This window comes from Apis cerana, linkage group LG10 (genome assembly GCF_029169275.1).
Source record: "Apis cerana isolate GH-2021 linkage group LG10, AcerK_1.0, whole genome shotgun sequence".
In the NCBI taxonomy this organism is placed as follows: domain Eukaryota; kingdom Metazoa; phylum Arthropoda; class Insecta; order Hymenoptera; family Apidae; genus Apis; species Apis cerana.
In genome coordinates, this window is record NC_083861.1 from 2,278,372 (window position 1) to 2,295,138 (window position 16,767).

Here is a 16,767-nt window from a genome sequence, read left to right on the forward strand (position 1 = left end):
TGATACGACAGGAGGTCGATCGAAAAATTTTTCCAAGAAATGACGTCATATTCTCGGTATCTCTAAAATTCTTGGAAATGACGTCAAATTCCTAGAATTTTAGAAATTCCACGAACTGAGGTCAAATTCTTGGAAATGTTTCGATATGTTCGAACGAACGAAACTTTTAGCGGAGAATTCGACTTTCCATTAAGAGAACATAGTTTAAAAGGAGTTTTTTCAGTTTTATCCTATATTTACCGTTCTCGTACTTATTTTTTTACCGTTTTTTTTATTTTTGCCGTTCTTTAAGATCTTTAAGTCCTTTTTTTTTACAATTTATATAAATTTTGGTTTTTACTTTTTTCTCACTTTTCTATTATGAAATTTATCATTTTTAGTGCGTTTTTTATCATTTTTTTTATTTTTTATAATTTCAAGTATTATATTTCTATTATTTCCTTATCTCGATTGTTTTTAATAACTGATTTTTTTATATGTTATACTCGGATACTTCCGAATTAAATTTTTTTCCAGTTTTTTGACTTTTTATTAAGACTCTATAATTTAAAATTGGGTTTTATAGATTTATCTTATACTTACCTTTTTCGCACGTACTTTTTACCGCTTCCATTTGTTTCTTGATTGGAATTATTTATATTTAATAAACTGTACAATCTAGTAAACTATTACGTAATTTTTATCTGAGAATTTAAAAAAAAAATAAAAAAAATGTAAATTTTGATAAATATTTACCGATTGTAGCAAGTGATTTCGTATCTTTTAATGGGATATGAGAAAAGAGGTACTTCAACGATTGTTAAACATATCATTTATTAAACAATATATTACAAACTTTCGTGTACATTATATTACTATAAATATATTTATACAAGAATACTACATACAATTGTGATTCTTCTATTTAAAATCTAAATAAATTATACGATATTGTCCACTTGAACTGTGAAAAGGTAGTAGAGGTATCTTCATTAATCATCCATGTATCTCTTCCATGATTGATAACATCAGCCCGAAGTATCTCGATCCCAGTCTTCCCTGTGATGATTTTCGAAAGTCTTGGAGAATCGAATCATTTCACAAGATCGCGTGTCTCTTCTCCCTTTACCGAACTGCCATTCTTCTTATTCCCCTCTTTCCCTCGACCGACTCGTCTCGTTCACCTGAAGAACACAGAAAAAAAAAGATGAATACCCAAGTCATTCATTTCTCCCGCTGCTGCAAAGAACAATTGTTTCGTTTCACAGGCCCGATCGACGTTGGGCGTAAACGGCGATGGCTCTCCAGGTGCTCGGATATCTATAACGTTACAGCGTATCGAACGCGAGTATCGTTAGGTCACTCGTTCGATCCTCCTCCACCTGTAGGCGAAATACCATTCCGCAGCGTACCATGAGTTACGCAAGGGAGCGAATGTTACGTTGCCTGAATTTCCTTTTTTACTTTATAAAAAATCCGATAGAATGAACTCTTATAAAATATCTTGTCTAAAATTATTATCATATATTGATTCTTTTAAAAATATTCTAAGTACTTCTTTTCGTCTAGAAAACGAAGAAATTGAGTCGTCACTTAAATTAAATAACAACTATACGAACCTAGTAAACGTAACATTTGTCTTTTCTCAATTTCCAATCGATATCGCAAAGATACCACGAAATTCGTGCGTACCACTTTCTCATCCCCGAAAAGAAACAGCAAAGATCGATCGAGTTGTTTCGACCGTCTTAAATAATTTACGATCGTGAAACCAGAGACATAAGATATATAGATCGATCTTTCCTCTTCCTTCAACAAACCTATATATACATTAATCTCTACCCTCCACAATGTAGGACCGCGTTGGCATCGTGGCATTAAAGCAACGTTGAAACGAATCGAGGCACCGTTGGCCGATTTTTCTTCCGGGAGTAGTAAGAGTGGATCGAACGTAGCGATAACGCTCGATCACGCGCTTAATAATGATAACGCGATCCGACGCGGCGTATCGAATTAATTACCACGTGCCCGAGCGCGAGCGATTTTCTGGTGCACGCCCATCGGGCGCGGGAACGGCGAAACCTGAAATTATTTTTCGGGGCGTGCACACGACGTTACAGTTAATTAACATGCGGTATAATGCGAACGGAAATAATTAACGCCGCGGGGAGATCGTGTAGCCGAGATACATCGCGCGAACAGCGTGCACGTAAATCGAATCGAATCGATTTACGTGCGCGCCGCGTATCCCCGAGGAGATGATATCGACTCGTGTCGAACGCTAAATGTCACTCGATAGAATCTCTTTGGAGAGCATCGATGAAAAAAAATGGAGAGAGGGAAAAAAGAGGAGAGGAAGGGAAACGGAAGAATTAGGAAAGGTATCGGGGTTTATTAATCAACCCTTCGAATATTTTGGGGAAAGAAGAGAAAAAGAGGGAATTGTGATCTTTGAGTATTTTTACAAGACGAAGTAAATTCGATGGAATATTTAATTGTAACTGTGTGAAATCCTCTCATCTTTTATTAATATTATTATTACAAAAATGAAATTCGAAAGTGTACAAGCGGTAGAATAGATTGGTAGATACATGTATCTAGGTTACAACAGAGCTTAAGATCATTTCGATATTATACGTAATCGTAATTTAAACGCAAGCGGTGGTCTCCTCGTATTGTTTGCACGTGATTGCTACAGACGATGGACGATAATTAACATATTCATAGCGAAGGGTAATGCGAACAGGATAAACAAACGAGAGAATAAAAGCAGAAAAGCCCATTATATAAGGCACGGTATCGCGGAGATCGGCAAATAAGTCCATTACTTATTAAGCGTTAACAGGTTTCCAGAGAGGGAATCAAGGTAAGAACACGACCGGCTATCAACGGGATCGTCGTTCACCTATGCAGCTCGCAATGATACGTATATACGATTGCATAAGCGGCAACGAGAAAGGATCAACGAAGAGGGGGTGAGACAAAACATTCGATGATTCAACCTTGTCATAACGTAAACAGATAACTTTCCAAAATGAAATCAAACACGTATACTTGGTACAATTACAGACAACACAATTAATAATCGCCATTTTCCATTATTATATATTTTAAAAATAAGTTTCTCCCATCGTTCAATTTTATTTATTAAACCAACTCACCTTACACAACCAACAATTTCATAAAATTCCACAAAATTTCTAACCTGCCCTAGAAAGAAAGAAGAAATAAATCTATAAAATCACCTTCTAAATTCTTACTTGAAGCTCGAACACAATGCATAAAACAAAAGGTGGATGCGGTAAAAATTATAAGACCGAGTATTTAAATCGTCCACGAAGATTAATTTCCTCTTTGCTTTCGTTCGAAAGTGGTAACAAGGAGGACGTAATGGTAAATCACGAGCGCGTGGAGCGGAAATTCGGCGGATTGGCGCGTGAAAATTGAACGGTTGGCCGCGCGCATCGATCGAGCGAGCGATAATGGAGCCGAGTCGAGGAGAGCCTCGCCGATATGCGGGTCCATCCCTCTCTCCAGAGACGCGTAAAGGTCAGCCTCGGCGTAAAGGCCTCCGTAGACGTTCCACATTACCGTGCCCGTTGCCATTTCTGGCAAATAGATCCGCGGTTCTTCTTCTTCGTCCGCTCCTCGGCCTCCCGCGAGTCGACCACCTCGGACGACGATCGAGAAACTCGACGGGCGAGCGGAGGCCACGGGGAGTGGAGGAGATTGGGTTTGCGCTCTCCTGATCGATTGATACGGTTTGATTGATTCCATGGAGGATTCGAGGGGAAATTTGTAGAGTGGATAATTTGTTTTGTGAAGTCGATGCAGTGTTGGCAATGTACTATCGTAAGTATCGATGTACTATTATATGAACGTACCAGGAGAAGTAGAAATTAAATACGGGAACTCGTATTCGGTTGTATTACGAAAGTAATTGAAATGGTAAGATAAGAGATGTAAGTGATTGAGAATCGATACAATGTTCCGATACTCCGTAAGAGTATACAAAGACTTTCACATGGTTTTTCGATATAATTGTATCTTCTAATAAAGGCTATTGATCTTTAAACGTGTATATATATATGTATAAAAGAGAGAACTCTCTCATCTTTCTCAAACCATCGATAAAAATAAACGTTATCGCGAAATTCGTAAAGATTTCATTCCAGAAAAATAAAATTCCTCTTGGAAAATGAATCTCGCTATATAATAATTTAATTAAACTAGGAGATTTGAACTCACTTCGATAAATTCAAGGCCAAACGTAAGCAGGATGGTCTCGATTCACGTATAGACATTCCACGGGATGACGCGGCTAATGACAGCCAGTCCAGTCCGAGTTACACGCCGTAATGTGTCTATTTCTCAAGTCCTCCATGATGAGGCTGCCGCGTACGGCCTTCCGGCACTCGAGAGCCTCGTGTCGTCGGCTCGCGCGACGATTCGCACGATCGAGAAACGTGTCGATAGATCGCGGGTACACACGATGCTGCGAGGCCTTAGCTGATTGACACGCTTCCGTTAGACACCACACCGGCTGTCCCGCTTAATGGGCCATGCTCGTTGAAATCGTGCTCGAGATAGCATCGTTATGCTGCTCGAGCTGTCGGGGATTCGTCAGCTGGACTAATGCGATAAGTCGGTATCGAGGGACGAATACGTGTATATAGGGGAATTTTATCTGAAAATAAATTTTAACGTTCAGGATCATTTTTAGCGATGCTCTTCCATTCCAAAATTGACAAATGATTCCAATTAATGAGAATAAATGTACAATAATGCGAATAATATATATTTTCAAAAAAGATATACGTACAGTATATATAATTAAAAACGTATAGATAAACGAGATCAAAATTTTTTTATTTGATAAAATTATTCTGAAGATGAATTAGCATTGAAATATATAAATTGAAAGAATTATTTAAAAAAACACTTTCTAAAATTAACATCTTTTATCTTTCTTTTATGACACATCTGGAATTGTGAGCAACTCTTGCGAAATTTGATATACCGGCATTAACAAATAATTCGAAATCAGGGCCATCGCGATGCACCTCTTAGCCTCTTCCTACACCCCGAGTCGATGCACCTGCGTTCAGGTGCATCGGTAACGCGGTGAAAGGCCGAGGATGGCATTGCTTCCCGACAACCGTGTCCAGTACACTTATTCGCCACGAATACCATGGACCAACCAACACCGTCTTCTCTCCCGTCTTTGAAAATAAATCCACAAATAATCGCGACGAGTTTCACACACGGTGACGAGGTTTGACCGCAGCCAATGCATACTCATCGGCAATAAAGAGACGCGGCTGCCATTGTTCGGGAAGCTTGAAAAAAAAGAAGAAGAAGAAGAAGAAAAAAACGCTTGGTAAATTGCTGGCTGTCGGTTTCACGCGTTCACGGCATTCCAACCCGGCGCGAGTTTTCATCGATGGACACATGGAGCCCCTAATGGAGACGTACAAATGATTATTGGTGTTATTTCTTCGAGTGAAAACTCGCGAAACGAGAAAGAATCCCGTGTGCGCGACGCGAGTTTGCGTAACTCGTAACGGTGTCTCCGCTGGAGAAGATCGAGAGATTTCTTGCATCGAAATTTATCATTGACTCTAGTTTATCGATCTTCTTGCGGATTCGTTGTAGAAGAGAACGTTTTTACGGAGTATTTGTTCAATTGAGAGAAAGCATGTTCCCTCGAATGAATAAATATAAAGGATAATGAAACGTAGAATATTGTAAAATGCCGTGAATACTGAGGAATATTGTGAATAAAAGTAATGTAAATTATATAAGATAATAAAGAGTTTTATAGAGGAGAGAAGGATTTGAATATCTATTGAAAGATAGTAATTTAAAGATATTCCAAAATTAAATGATCTATTACAATCCATGAATAGCATATTTAATAAGAAAGAAATCTCATAAACGTAGAAAAAAGTAATTCTTTATATCAAATTAATAAAATCTAATAAGGATTTACGAAGAAGAGCAAAATAAAAATAAAACTAAAAAAATTCCTTCCAACCACATCCAAAAACCTTTCAAAATGAAAATCCAATAAGAACTAAAAACTCGAAGTGAAAGCTATCAAAAAACGATCCGCCATATTGGAAATCACAAATTCCTTGCAACATCTCGCACAATAAAAAAGTATAAAAAATTAATTTGCCTCGTCATAATCAATCGATATCAAAGTGACCAAAAAGAAAGTTCCTTCTAATTATACCTAAAAAAACTCTCAACGTGAAATGAAAATCCGATAAAAGCGTATTTCTCTCGAGTCAAAAATTCGAAGTGAGAATAATCGAAAAACGGTCCGCCATATTGGCGAGCACGCGCTGTCGAGTTTCCCGCGAAAACTCACGAGACTGTTGGACGTCGTTTGGCCCGACTCCCACGCGTGCACGTGCTCACGCACGATCGTGCGTGCAACGGATGAGTGCGTATGGTAATGACAGGCCAGGAAACGCCGGCCAGGCGCCAGCGTGCTGCCTCGGGCCACGACTACCTGCAATCTCCTCGAAATATCGGGGTGACTACCTTGAGAAACAGCCAAGGCCGTTGCAAACAGAATCAATTTCTTTCTAATTGCGATGCGGAGAACCGGTGATCTTGATGTACGCTATCGCGAGACGTTCCACGTGTCTGCGTATTACGTGCTCGCGTTACGTGATAATTGGCGTTAGGTTCTGGTTCTCCCCGGTTGTGTTTGAAACCTGGTGCAAAACTCGTTCGTCGCCCGAGGTACAATGTTATAGATGAATTGTAGCGATCTGAACGTTACGATGTTATCGTGTGCTATGGGATTGAAAGATGTATGAGCCTGTTCAGCCTGTTTTTAAGATTGTGCAAAGATTACCTTGCGGAATTATGCTTTTAAGGCCATTTTTTTTCTGTTTAATAGATATGATAGATTGGTTTTATTCACCTTCAATCTCCTCTATATTATACTAATTTATTACGGTGATTTTGTCGCAATTATATTTATCGCTCAGCTGTGAAATTGCGTGCGAAACCTAGACTTTTTTTCTTTTTATTGGATAATTTATACGTTCTTAATATAATTATTGAATGAATCACTATATTAAACAAGTTGGTTAAGAAAAGGTTAATATTTAGAAAAGATATTCCGTCAATTACTTTTTACACTTCCCGTTGTTCCAATCATAAGTAATTCAACAAATTTATATCATCGCAACTTTTATTGCAACATCGAATGAAAAAGTCCAATCGTTGGAAAGAAAAGCACGGAACATACCATAAAAGAGAAATTCTCTTCTAAAATTAATAGGTTTACATCAGAAATCGAACGGGCCCCATCAATCTACGAATCCGCGAAAGAGAGATCGGAAAATGGGGTGAATACCCAAGGGTGATCGACGTTAGGCAACTGTAACTGGAACTTGGAACTGTCGCGAGCGGTAATTTGAGCAATTACAAACAATGTTAGTCAACGGTGAAAGCGAAGCGGGTCGAGCGGACGTATCTTTCTCGCGGAAAACGGTTTCAGGGGAACGAAATAAATGTGCGAGCTTCGCGTGTTTTCGTGCAGAGAGAGAGAACCGCGGCAACCTTTAATCGTTTTCGCCCGAAACAGGCAGAGCACGCGTGGAACCCCAACAAATCTGCTTTTAATCGACCATTGGACTCGAGGCTAGGCGTGCACTCCGTGTGTCGCAACCCGACAAGCGGCCACCGCGATTTGTCGCGATGTAATCTCGCGCTTCTACCTCGATTCTCGCAATTCTTTTAGAAAACGTCGGGTTGGCCAACGATCAAAACGGCTCTCGTGCATCGATCACTGGAACGGATGGGCGTTTCACGGAAATTTAACGGTGTCAAGTGGACGCTTTTGGATCGGTAAAAGTCGGATATACGATTGGAGAAAACGAGAGATTATTTTTTACCATGTACGTCGATGCTGAGATCCATTGGGAATCGAACGAGAAATTTTTGAAGAAGAAACGGTTTACGAGAGAGTGATTAACACGTTCGCGCTTAAGAATTGCAAAGAAGAGAACGCGTGTGAAGAAATTTCGAGTAAAATATTTCGTTACGTGTATTTTTCTCTCTTTTCTTTTTTTATACGATCTTCGATTCTTGATCTTGATCGAAAATATTAACCGAAATTCGTATTGTAGAATCATTATATTTCACTAAATTACAAAAGATTCGTCGCATAACTAATACTTGTTCAAATTTCAATCGAATTTACATCGTGTAAATTATATGGAGAAGGATATACAATGAATGAAACGGTAGGTATAGAAGACAAGGAGCACGAACTCGAAAATCTTGCTACTTCTCACGTGTATAAATAGATAAATAGATTTCTACTTTTGCCCGTAACAAATGTCATCGAAATTCCAAGCGTCCCAGGCCAAGCCCATGTTCGACCCAACAAATCACCGTCCTAATAACCCACCTAATAATTCATCCAATTTCCTAAAAGCGACACGGCAACAAATCAATGTTCACAAGTAGACCACGACAAATACAAAGAAAAGGAGCGTGGACAGCAGCCGAGGCAGCAGCCAGAGGCGATCTACGATCACTCGCGCGGATCCAATGGAATCAATTATGTAGGAACAAGAACGAGGCGGCTTAACGAACGTCGATAGATGAATAATCCAAGAATCAGACACCGAATTAACGTTTTTTTTTTTTTTTCGATGTTCATCGGACCCTGGTATCCGTTCGTGGTTTCACCGGTCTCGCGCCGACTTCGCCACCGAGGAAGTGGACACCCACGCTCCACACGGTTCAAACGCGTTTCACGCTTCGCTAGTGGGATCGTTCTTTCACCTCACAATGTAAGAGATCGATATCTGGCCGGCTATCGACAGTGTATCGCGTTTCACGGTTGCACGAGCCCGTTTTCTTTCTTTTTTCCACGCTCTGTCCACCTCGTCAGCGAGCACTTGCCTCGAGAAACGCGTTCACACCTACGGAAGTCGATTTTGGGATACTGGTTATTTGTTGTTTTGGAGGATCTGGTTTGCGGAAAAACGACGGTTTCTTAAAAGTGACGTTCTTTCGTGCGAAGATGAGATCAAAGAGAAAGGGATAATTTTGTAAAATTTTTGGAATTCGAACTTTCGAATAATTTTGAGGGAAGATTTGATAGATCGTGTCAGGACTGTACTTGAATAATTTCATTAATGTCGATAGATCGATAAAAAAACAATATCAGTATTGATTGAGATTATTACATTGAGAAATTTGTGTTGATAAAAAAAAAGATAGAGGATAGGTTAAAAAGAATAAGGAGAAGGATAAATATACAGGAAAGCAATAGCTTGTTAGTTTCAACTTCGCAAACTATATATGCGCCGCAGGGTTTGCGATAATGCTAACTTCGCAAGTTTACCGTAAAATCGTGAATCATTAATGCTAATGGATCGCTATCGTAGGATAACATTAAACAGATTCCGCCTATGGCATCGTATTATTGTTACTTATTGTTTAATGCAACTTTAAGACGATATTAATAAACCTAATCTCAACTACCGTAGATATACCTATGAGATATCAGTTGAGAATTAAAATCCAAACATTTCTAAAGAGGAATATCATTTTCCTTGTGCAACAATTATTTCACAAATCCGTGTATTTTAAACGATTTCTCGAGCTAAAGGTAAATCGTAATAATTCGTAGAAAAGAATAAATGTTGCAGAAATCAAAGGAACGCAAGAATACGATCAAGAAATCGAACGTGCTATTTTTAGTTTTCAATCCTGGTGGCAACTTCATCGATATCCAGATAGGAGGCGTTCAACTATCTCGAGGAAATCTCGCGAAACTTAACGCGGATTGAGTGCACTATAAAGTGTCACGCCGGGAAATGTTTTACGATGATGCAAGTTCGTCGTGTCGGTGAAAAATCGAGGTCGAGTTTGCATGGACGAGCGTGCCGTGTGCCTCGGTCGTTTATGCAGCCAGCATATTTACGCCTCTCTTTGCCCGTAACAGAATGCATTGTTAGGTCATCGTAAATGCTGGCGTGTGACGCGCGCCGCTTATTTGACCCTTTTCGGTGCATCCAGGTTTCACCTCGATGCTTTCCACGCGTGCTCGAGCATTCCTCGTGTTGGCGACAATAACAAAATATTCATGCACGGTACTCCAATCCTTGAAGTAGCCTTTCAAATTACTCTTTTCAAATTCGATTCATTTCGATGCCGAGGATTAGATAATTTAATTGAGAATTCGACGAATTGTGATCGTATATCCAAATTATCACGGATTTTTAGGTAAATTTATTGAACAAACGCGATGGTTCGTAAATTCGTTAATTATTATTTGACCAAGTAAGAATTTACATTACATTTAGTAAACAGTAAGCTACAACATCTTATGTAAATCGTTAGATACAATTTCAGAAGGTGTAGTTTTCGAACATACAAGATTTAAATATCGACTAGCGAGAAACGGAGTTGTATCGTGTCGGTATATATTGTAAATTGAACTGGCTATCAGTTGAAAAAGAAATTATGAAGCGTAGGTGGTGATCAATGAAACAGTTGTTGAATTTACACAATGTTCGTTTACAACTTTGAACAAGACCATTAAGTTTCTCGTGCTCGCCAAAGAAACTTCCATTGAACTCGTTTTACTGAAATGCCATGTACACTGTGGACACTCCCGTTACACAGGAAAACGTAAGTATAATATTTTGTACAATAAGATGAAACAATCTTCTTGACAAATTTCTTTCTTGTCATATTATACCCGATATGAACGATACCAAAACGATAATACTAGCCAAGATTCCCTGTATATTTTTTTTACTTATTATTCCACGAGATTACGTGTAAAAAAGATAAAAAGGGAAGGTAATTTCGCTCTCCTATTAATTAAAAACCGTATACGGTAAAAAAAAGATCTCGAGAGCAACCGTGACGAATCGAATTTCGTTACTCCGATTCCCATAGCCTCATTACCCGATATTGAATCTTGGGGTTGCATTTACCGATGCCACGGTATATTATGAGATAAGTGGAACGACAAGAGAGCGCATTGTGCGAGGAGGGTCGGCGTCGATAGAAAATGTCTTCCTAGAGAGAAAAGAGAGTAAGGGAAGGGCAAAGGTGGGCAATAAAATCGAGTTATTATCCTTATTATCGGCAGCGTTGCGAAAGCACGGTCGCGCTCGCGTGGGCCGCCGTGTAGACTCATTGTCGTACCATGTGCACCCGCGTAGCCCAGCATCGTTCCAGGATCGATAACCCGGCATAAAATCAGAGGATCAGAACGGCGTGTTCCTTCGTGCTCGCGTTAATTCTATCGTTCGTTAGAAAGTAACCACGAGTCGAGTCGTGAGATGAATCTTTGGCGAGAGGTTTTCTGCGCTAACAGTTTATGTACTGTTTATAAAGTAATTGGACGATCATCTCTGCCCGAATGACGCAACGATGCCTCTCTGATAGCTCGCAAGTTATCGTCACGGTACGTGGAACGAGGAACGTGTGCATGCGATTTTGTTTACGATAGTTGGTGGTGATTTCTTGTGGATATTTCGAGCGTGGAATTTCGCTGAAAAAGTCTTTGAAAACTTTATAAATTCAAAATTAAAATTAAAATACATACAGATTCTATAATTTTTAATTCCTTTCGTGAACGTATCAATGAGTTAGAATACACATCACCCACATAGGACCAGCATAATCGGTATCGATTACACGCGTACCGACTAACCTCGAAAGAATCGAGGAAAATCCACACCGCCTATTCTCGCCTTTCCCCGACATAATCGGATCTATCGATCGATCCACATACCGATAATTCGGGCATTGTATTACAATTCATTACGCGCTATTGAGAGAAGGCGGAAAAGGAGAGCTGGTGGAAAATGAGCCGCTTCAAAGGGGACCGTAGGCACAAGTCGACCGCCAGTCGAACGATCATTATCGGCCTAACCGCGTGCGGTAACACAAAGTGAATTCCAATAAACTGGCCGGCATTTTTCCGCATCCCACGTGGTACGCGGAGTTCACGCATCGAAGTCGAGCCCCCTACTACTCCTTCGGACGGCCGTAATCGTGTGTACCCCTCCGAGTTGGAAATATCTCGGGGTACTCGTGCGTCGCCTCTCCTTGCACTCCGATCCCAACGTGCACGTGGCTGGAATTGCTCGAATTGCCGCGACTCCCGCGGCCCGATCTTATTTATTCCACCATCTGGAGTACGTTTGCAGAATTCGAGAGAATCGTCCCTCGAATACGGAAGGCGACTCGACTCGACCCACGACAACCACATTTGTTTATGAGAATCGTGAAGTGGGAGAGGGGGGAGAGGAGGGAGGGAGGATTCCCTCTCCCCGAGTGGTCAGTGTAGATTTTGAGCAGAGTTTATTTCGAGGAATGGTTCGTTAGGTACCTCGAGCAGGTACCACGGCGATGTTGGTTCTTGAATTATTGGATAGTGTGCTTGTTCTTTGAATGTTAAGGGATATGGCCAGGTATCGGCCATCCCCCTCGCGTCTATTCGGTATTTTAGGATCGATGTGGGAATGATCTACGTGTCATTTCATTTTTTGACGGGATCAGTGGGAAACTAGTACAAATATAACAAATGACGTAACATTATACAGGGAAGAGATATTTCTACGTGATTAGAAATCAATATTTTTAATCGTGAATTTTGATCGTGAATTCTATGTATAATGATTTCGATAGATTTCTATAACAGATTATTCAAAATAAATCCTTGTATTTTTATCTAAAATTTTCCACTCTTGATCCATCAATGATTAATAAAATTGTAACTTAAATAAATCAATATCAAATAAGTCAAACCATTTTTAAAAAATACTGAGATATTATCATTTTCTTTCGTTCGAACAACGTATTACAATTTTTACTTTTTACTTAAACGTGTCTCGTTCGTTTAAACATAGATAGTTTTAACGTTGTTAACCTCTCTCAAATAAAACCACATGATCGACAAACCGAATACTTACACGAATCCTCGAAACCATCAAACTCGTTCAAAACCTCGAGCTGTTCCCTCGAACGGAGCTACGTCCGTAGAATTTCAGCGGAACCGTCGAAGGCGGAAGACGAGTGACTCGTACGGGCGCTGCTCGTCCCTGAGAATTCCAGGACAAGTGGCACAGCTTCGTGGACTCCGCACGACGTGCGCAAGGTGAAGCAAAGTGTGGTCGTTTCTCGTATCTGTCCCCTCCTCCCCCCTCTGCCCCTCTACCCCTTTCGCTGCCACAGGTTGTTGTTCGAACCGGAGCTGAACCGTGTGGCCATTCAGCCGAAGCAGGTTAATATCTCGACATTGTGGACACAAGTAATGGGGGCCTTTGCGCTTCGGGACAAGCGGATGGAAGCGCGCCGAGATATTTCCCTATCACGACCTTTCCTCATTTTTTCCACCTCCTGTTCTCTCCGCTATTTACCGTCCTCGCTGATTTACCACTTGTATTTGAAAGTTTATAGTCCGGTACGCATTAGTGGACGTACTTTAACAGCGCCGGATTTGGCTATCGGCGTTTGTGTTTGCCATATTTTTTGCTACTTATTGGTTTAACGATGGGAAACCCGCGTTAGGGTCATCGTGACTGCGGGAATAACGGTGGATCACGGGGCTAGATGGGTGTATCTAACACCTTTCTTCGTTTATTACTACGCTCACCGGTCTTATGTTGGAATCTAATGTTCGAATAAGAGGCAAGAATCTCGGTAGTGCCATCTAGGTGCTTTTTTGCTCCACGCGCCATCTCGGCTCATCTCTCGAGCGTAATTGACGTTCCGCTTCGATGCGTTTCGATAAAAGATGACGGTGAAATTTAATAACGCCGAATTTTGGTACGTCGATGCCAAAGCAGATTTCTAATCGATCGGTTAAAATTGTTCAAGACGTAGTGATTTGTCGTCTTTAATAGCGATCGATATTGCTTGTGTACTTTTCTTCCGTTCTATCCGTTTCTTCGACGATAGCGCGTAATCCATTTTATTTTTCTCATCCTTTCTTTTTAAATTTTTTATTATTTTATAACCGAATATACCGACGACGCAGAACAATGACTACATTCATCCTAATCAAAGCGGGTCAGAGCAGCGCAAATTCGTGCCGATATATTTATCGACGTCAGCTCTAAATCCATTAATTCGATTCCGCATTATGCAAATTCAGCGGCGCGAGCCTCAACGTCCTCAACAGGCGCACGTGGGCGAGACACACGGAGTCCGCTACTTGTAGCGTTCGTTCCAGCTGTTGCTTGGATTCGTTCAAACAAATTTGAGGTTGCACTGTCCCGGAGGTTCCGCCAAGAAACTTCGCGTAGGCAGTGGAAGTTCTGACGACTCGACAAGGAACAAGGTATTTCGATTTTTTCGACAATGGAATTTCCTGAATTAGTTAATAGACAATTTCCCCTCGAGTCTTGGAATTTTAATCGAAACATTATTGATCTTTTACAAACATTCATATTCATTCATACTTTTTTCCTTCATTTTTCAATTTTAAAGACGACTTTACGCATAAAAGTCAAAAGAAATCTTTACGGAGATTCGAATCCGTGGCGGCGATCCCCGGAACAGGGGTCTACATACCCTTCGCCAAGGCGCTCCCTCGATTCTTTCGCGTTCTTTTCGATTACGTACTTTATATAACGGTGTAATCTATGTAATTTACACACTTATTACATATTTACCCACGTCGATCGAAACAAATTCCTATAAATATCGAAAGAGACTGTTTGACTATCGCGAAAGAAGGCCACGTTAAAAAATGGTTGAGAAACACTGCATATAATCCTGTCAAATTGTTTTATTCTCCTCCCGTTATTTACCTTCGAAACGACGATTTTGACCACTATCCACGTCGAATCAAATTAAAACGGCTGATCTCCCCGCGGCTGTAAACATCAAGAGCCGTGCACGTTACACGAATATAAACACCGTTCGTTTCGCACGTGTGGATGAAACGCGGGTCGCGTTCACGCCATTAGAATTCGTTTTGTCCGCGAAATCGCGGCGAACGCATCGCGCGCTTTCTCCTCGAATAAACGCGAGGAGCCTCGAGGCAGGCAACCCGTTCGGCGAACGTGATTCACCTGCGCGCGGGTGTGACTAATTAGAGTCAGCGGCGAGCCAGACAATCGGCAACCAGCTCGGTCGTGCTTTCTCGGGCTTAATCGGTCGAAAATGGTCCGGGTCAAACGTGTGTGCGTTTACGTAACGCGTGCGCGCTTCGCCCGGCATGCGATGAACTTTCGTGTAATGAAAGTCAAATGAAAGTTCCCTGTAATAACGGCGATTCTTTCCAATGGACCCAATCGTGGTGCGATCCTTCGTCGCTTAAATTCTCATGCTCCTCCAAACGTTTCACGATGCGTACATTTAATTTTAAAATTCCGTTAGATGATACCGAAACCTTGAATCTAATTTAACGATCTCATATTCGAAAGTGAAATAATTTTCTTAAGTCTCTGTAATTTTTAATATTTATGCTCGATATTCTTGATAACTCGTAAACCTCCATCTTCTCACAGGTAATATCACAAAGATACATATCGTATAGTTTCGAAATCAATGCTCGAGAAACTGAAGCCTCATCTTCCTTCTCAAACCTACAAAATATAATCAACGAAGAATCGACAACTTCCGACACGAGAAAATACCTTGCTTCTTACCGTTTCTCGTAAGAAGCTTTTCATGTAACAAGCTCGTCGACCTCACGAAAATCCCCGAGTAAAAGCAGGACACGTTAGAGTATCGTACGAGATCCGGATGGACCCGCGTGTCCCGATCTTCGCGCGTGGGAACGAGGCGAGCGAAGCGCGGAAGCGTGATGCCGGCCACGGCAGGAGGGAGACTCGCGTTTTCGTACGATGATGAATGATCTCATCACCGGCATTTAGAACGCGGCATCGAGGTGTCTCGAGCCGAGAAAAAAAAAGAGAGAAAAAGAAATGCCTCGACTCGGCCGGGGAAGAAGGGCAGGGGAGGAAGGGCTCGTTTAGACCCGAGGGCGAGAGGGCACGGATCGCGTGAAAATATTGCTTGGGAGGGCAGAGGCTGGAACAAATTTAACACGGCGACGCGGAAGTATCATTAACGCCCCGTGAATAGCTTTGATTTCTAATTATAGTGTATAATTATTGGGCAGGGAAATTGTGTGTAACGTATCGAAAGGTGTACGAGTCGATCATCGGTTTCAGGCCCGGCTCTTTTGAATTCGTCGTGGGGATGTTAATGAAGCGGTTGATAAATGGGAGCCGGGTGAAATCTGTCGTAACTTTGCTTTCATTTTGGAGGAATTAATTAACATTGTGCCTTGGTTCTTTGAATTTTTCTTTTTAATTTGCGATGGTATGCCAGTACTTTGCATTAGAGTGGCACGATTTTCAATTGAAATTAAACAGGTTCAGATTAATTAGTAAATAATTATTCATCCAAAATAAAATAGACAATATTGTTATTCCTCCTTTGGAATAATCGAAACAGATTTGATTAAAAGAAAAAGTTAATATGTTTAAAGATTATACACGCAATACCGAGGGCAAGATAAATTAACACAGATTACTACTTGTCGATGAACCGCTAATAGCCCTCGCAGCAATCCCAGCATCCCCTTCGTGTACTCTGCCATCGTTCTGAAACAGAACAAATAAATGAATAGAGAGGGAGTAGTAGTATACTGATTGGCCCCCAGAAAATTACATTCGACGTTATTACCACGAAATCGACGGAAGAATCTCTTTCTTTCTCTCTTCTCTTTCACAACGAAGAGGAGGAGGAGGAGAATAAAATCAAATGGAA

The 16,767-nt window shown here is 40.8% G+C and overlaps 1 protein-coding gene across 13 annotated transcripts in view; it reads right to left on the minus strand.

The window, feature by feature from the left end:
* Positions 1–796: 796 nt before the first annotated feature.
* Positions 797–16,767, minus strand: part of LOC107993055 (serine-enriched protein) — a 134,635-nt gene continuing 118,664 nt past the window's right edge. For 7 of the 13 annotated variants that reach the window (XM_017049247.3, XM_017049248.3, XM_062081087.1 and 4 more), the window contains 2 exons: positions 4,228–16,601; positions 797–1,163 (listed from right to left, as the gene is read on the minus strand). The gene's annotated coding sequence lies outside the window, so the exon portion shown is untranslated. The remainder of the gene's footprint in view (positions 1,164–4,227; positions 16,602–16,767) is intronic. The other 6 variants (XM_062081091.1, XM_062081085.1, XM_062081088.1 and 3 more) reach the window with 3 other exon arrangements.